We start from the raw sequence: 5,507 nt of genomic DNA, 5'->3' as shown, positions 1-5,507 counted from the left end.
TTTGAACAAACTCTGGGAAATAGTGGAAGACAGAGGAGCCTGGCATGCTGGTGTCCATGGAGTCACAAAGAGTTGGACACGACTTAGCAACTGAACAACAGAGTGTCTTGGTGTAGCAATCCCTTTCATTTTTATATAAATTTCAGGAACATTTGTCATTTTCCACACTAAAAAAACATGCTGTGATATTGTTTGGGATTATCTGTATATATATTAATCTGGATCCACTTACATCTTTACAACATTTCTTCTTCCAAATTGTATACATATTCATTTATTCATTTGCGTCTTCCCTTATATCTCCAAATTATGTTTTATAATTTGATTCTGGAAATCTAACACATCTTTTCCTAGATTTACTCCTAGGTCCTTGAAGTGTTTTGATATCATAAATGGCATCATGAATATTTTCAAGTTTACTTTTCTAAATGGTATTGTTATATGCAAACACAATCAATTTTTTCATAGACTTTGCATACTGCACCTTTCTACACTCACTGATTTTTAACAAATTATCTGTATATTCTTTGGACTTTATTGTCAAAACAATATTGTTTGTGAAAAAGGATGATGCTAATTTTTCCTTTTTTAATCTCCCTCCCACTCCGTCTATTACTCTGGTTGGAATCACTAGTACAATATTACATATTTTCCTTTTTCCAATTATTATTTCTTCCATACATAGGTTATTTAAAATTCTATTTCTTGTTTCAAAATACTATAAGATTTTTCAAAATCTTCTGATAATTATTCATAGCCTACATTCATTATCATAAGAGAATATTATGGAGAGAATATTGCAAAATATTTTGCCTTGTGGATTTGTCTATTTCTCCTTATTGGTCTATCAATTTTGTATTATATAGCTTAAGTTATCTTACCAGGTGCATGCAAATTTTGCATGTTTGTGCATGCTCAGTCATGTCCAACTCTTTGCAACCCCGTGAACTGTGGCCTGCTAGGCTCCTTTTCCATAGAATTTTTCAGGTAAGCATACTGGAGTGGGTTGCCAGTTCCTCCTCCAGGGGATCTTCCTGATCCAGAGATCAAACCTGCATCTCTTGTGTCTCCTACATTGTAGGCAGATTCTTTACCACTTACACCATGTGGGAAGCCTGCTTGCAAAGTTTAAATTGTTACGTTGTTGCTCAGTCGCTAAGTCATGTCTAACTCTTTGCAAACTCATGAAATACAGCAGGTCAGGCTTCCGGGTCCTTCACTCTTTCAGAGTTTGCTCAGACTCATGTTCACTGAGTTGATGATACCACCCAACCATCTCACCCTCTGTTGCCCTCTTATACTTTTGCTTTCAATCTTTCCCAGCATCTGAGTCTTTTTCCAATGAATCGGCTCTTCACACAGGTGGCCAAAGTATTGGAGCTTCAGCTTCAGCATCCATTGAATATTAATGAATATTCAGGGCTGATCTCCTTCAGAATGGACTGGTTTGATCTCCTTGCTGTCCAGGAGACTCTCAAGAGTCTTCTGCAACACCACAGTTCAAAAGCATCAATTTTTCAGCGCTCAGCCTTCTTCATAGTCCAACTCTCACATCCATACATGACCACAGGAAAAACCATAGCCTTGACTAGACAGACCTTTGTTGGCAAAGTAATGTCTCTGCTTTTGAATATGCTGTCTAGGTTGGTCATAATTTTCCTTCCAAGGAGTAAGCGTCTTTTAATTTCATGGCTGCAGTCACCATCTGCAGTGATTTTGGAGCCCAAAAAAATAAAGTCTGGCACTGTTTCCACTGTTTCCCCATCTATTTCCCATGAAGTGATGGGACCGGATGCCATGATCTTTGTTTTCTGAATGTTGAGCTTTAAGCAACTTTTTCACTCTCCACTTTCACTTTCATCATGAGGCTTCTGAGTTCCTCTTCACTTTCTGCCCTAAGGGTGGTTTCATCTGCATATCTGAGGTTATTGATATTTCTCCCGGCAATCTTGATCCCAGCTTGTGTTTCTTCCAGTCCAGCATTTCTCATGATGTACTCTGCATATAAGTTAAATAAGCAGGGTGACAATATACAGCCTTGACGTACTCCTTTTCCTATTTGGAACCAGTCTGTTGCTCCATGTCCAGTTTCATTACAAGCTGAAACTCTTCATTAATACTTTTGTCATAAATTCTGTCTTGTCTGACATTAATATTTCTCCAGTTTTCTTTTGGTTCATATTTACATGCTATAATCTTTCTCTGTGCTTTTACATTCAGAATTTCTCTGTTCATGTGTTTTATTTTTTTGAAGGTACTAAACGTATGTTTTATTTTGCTTTAAATTTTATTTTAAATTGGAGTATAATTGCTGTTTAGCACAGGAAGCTCAGCTTTATTATCTGTGATGATCTGGGGGGAGGAGGGAGATAGGGAGAGGGAAGTTCAAGAGGGAGGGGATACAGGTGTACATAGAGCTGGTTCCTGAAGTTTGTATGTTTTATATGTTCCTTTAGTAAATATTAAGAAGTTAGGCTTTGTTTATTTTAATCCTATCCATCAATTTTTGTGTTTTACGTGGAGCACTTAGCTCATTTACATTATATATCATTACTAATATATTTGAGTTTATGTTTCATGTTACTCACCAACTTTGTAATTATTCTGCTCTTGATGAATTTTTTTCTGATTTAGGGGGATTTGGAGAATATTCAGTAATTCGTGTCACATCTTTTGATTTGCACTGTTCAAAATTTTATTGTTCTGTTCTTAGTCACTCAGTCATGTCCAGCTTTTTGACACCTCATGGACTATAGCCTGCCAGTCTCCTCTGTCCATGGGAATTCTCCAAGCAAGAATACTGGAGTGGGTTGCCATGCTCTCCTCCAGGGCATCTTCCCAACCCATGGATCAAACCCAGGTCTCCCGCATTACAGGCAGATTCTTTACCAGCTGAGCTACCAGGGAACTACCAGAGACACTTCTGATTTGCACTGTTCAAAATCTTATTACATATAACCTATTACTACATTTGATATGCAACTCAACAATATACTCTTTTATGAGGTTTTCTTGTCTCTTTTTATGTTGTGTTTTTGTTTGCTTGTTTGTTTGATTAATTTGTATATCATGGTATACACAGAAGGGAGATATGACAAGATTCTGCTTGTGGGAAAGGGGTAAAGGTGTCAAAGAGAGTTCTTAGGATATTGGTTGGTTGAAAAGTCACTCTGGAGAGTCAGAATGTCTAAATATATTTCTAAGTTGCTTGTTGTGGAATATGCAAGGCAAACCTCGCCTCCTCTACCTCTACTGCTGCAAATCTTCTGTAAATTCAACTTTGCTCACCAATCCTTTTATAAACATTTTTAAAATTAATTTTTATTTGGGGGCTTCCATGGGGCCTAGATAGCATATTCAAAAGCAGAGACATTACTTTGCCAACAAAGGTCCGTCTAGTCAAGGCTATGGTTTTTCCTGTGGTCATGTATGGATGTGAGAGTTGGACTGTGAAGAAAGCTGAGTGCCGAAGAATTGATGCTTTTGAACTGTGGTGTTGGAGGAGACTCTTGAGAGTCCCTTGGACTGCAGGGAGATCCAACCAGTCCATTCTGAAGGAGATCAGCCCTGGGATTTCTTTGGAAGGAATGATGTTGAAGCTGAAACTCCAGTACTTTGGCCACCTCATGCGAAGAGTTGACTCATTGGAAAAGACTCTGCTGCTGGGAGGGATTGGGGACAGGAGGAAAAGGGGACGACAGAGGATGAGATGGCTGGATGGCATCACTGACTCGATGAATGTGAGTCTGAGTCAACTCCGGGAGTTGGTGATGGACAGGGAGCCATGGCATGCTGCGATTCATGGGGTCGCAAAGAGTCAGACACGACTGAGCGACTGAACTGAACTGAACTGAACTGGTGACTCAGTGGTAAAGAATCCATCTGCCAGTGCAAGAGACATGGGACAATCTGGGAGGATCCTATATGCCACAGAGCGACTAAGCCTGTGTGCCACAACAATTGAGCCTGTGTTCTACAGCCTGGGAATCACAGCCACTGAGCCCATGCACCACAGCTGCTGAAGCCTGTGTATCCTAGAACCTGTGCTCCACAACAAGAGAAACCAGCACAGTGAGAAGCCTGCATGCAGCAACTAGCAAGTAGCCCCGGCTTGCCATAACTGGAGAAAAGCCCACACAGCTTTTGGATAGCACAGGGAACGGAGTGCTCCCTTCATAACTAGAGAAAAGCAGTGAAAATTCAGCCCAGCCAAAAATAAATAAATAATTAATTAAAACCAATTTTTATTGGCATATAGTTGCTTTACAATGTTGTGCTAGTTTCTACTGGGCAGTAAAATGAATCAGCCACACACATACACACATCCCCTCCCTTTTGAACTTCCTTAGTGTTCAAGTCACCACAGTGCATTAAGTAGAGCTCTCTCTGCTATACAGTATGTTAACAATCCTTCCTTATGAGTGGATGTTCATTTTGACAGGGAAAGCCATCAGAAAACATATTGCAGTATTGCTCTCTGCTCCAGGAGTTGGTGACAGACAGGGAAATCTGGCCTGTTGCAGTCTATGAGATTGAAAAGAGTCGGACGACTGAGTGACTGAACTGAAATGAACTGACTGCTCTCTAAGTCTACATGGCAGTGTTAGGAGAGACATGAGGCACAGGAACTTATAGCGGAGGAGATCATGAGAAAGTATGTCTCTAGGAATTTACAGGGCTTCATGGCATCCAATACCATCACTTAATGGCAAATAAATTGGGGAAAAGTATAAACAGTGACAGACTTTATTTAAGAAAATAAATCAATTGATTTGGGCTCCAAAATCACTGTGGAAAGTGACTGAAGCCATGAAATTAAGAGACACTTGCTCCAAGGAAGAAAAGCTATGACTAACCAAGACAGCATATTAAAAAGCAGAGACATCACTTTGTCAACAAAGGTGCATGTAGTCAGAGCTGTGGTTTTTCCAGTAGTCATGTGCAGATGTGAGAGTTGGACCATAAAGAAGGCTGAGCATCAAAGAATTGATGCTTTTTGAGTTGTGATGCTGGAGAACACTCTTGAGAGTCCCTTGGACAGCAGGGAGATCAAACCAGTCAATCCTAAAGGAAAGCAACCTGAATATTCATTGGAAGGGCTGATGCTGAAGTTGAAGCTCCAAAACTTTGGCCATCTCATGTGAAGACTCATTAGAAAAGACCCTTATGCTGGGAAAGATTGAGGACAGGAGGAGAAGGGTGGGAGGATGAGATGGTTGGATGGCATCATTGACTCAGTGGACATGAATTTGAGCAAACTCTGGGAGTTAGTAAAGGACAGGGAAGCCTGGCATGCTGCAATCCATGGGGTTGCAAAGAGTGGGACACAACTGAGAGACTGAACAACAGCAATAGGAATTTACAGAAACACTGAAGAAGTTTTCCCAGGGTATGGACCTGGGGAATTGAGGTAATTCTACCTAAATTTCAAGTGTTGGGGAGGGTTCACTGCAAGCTGTGTTATACACCTCTGAAATTATTCCTACATTAGCCAATTAGGCAGCTGC

This window comes from Bos mutus, chromosome 3, assembly GCF_027580195.1.
Source record: "Bos mutus isolate GX-2022 chromosome 3, NWIPB_WYAK_1.1, whole genome shotgun sequence".
NCBI classification, from domain to species: Eukaryota; Metazoa; Chordata; class Mammalia; order Artiodactyla; family Bovidae; genus Bos; species Bos mutus.
The sequence above is the reverse complement of the archived record's forward strand: the minus strand, read 5'-3'. Positions refer to the sequence as shown.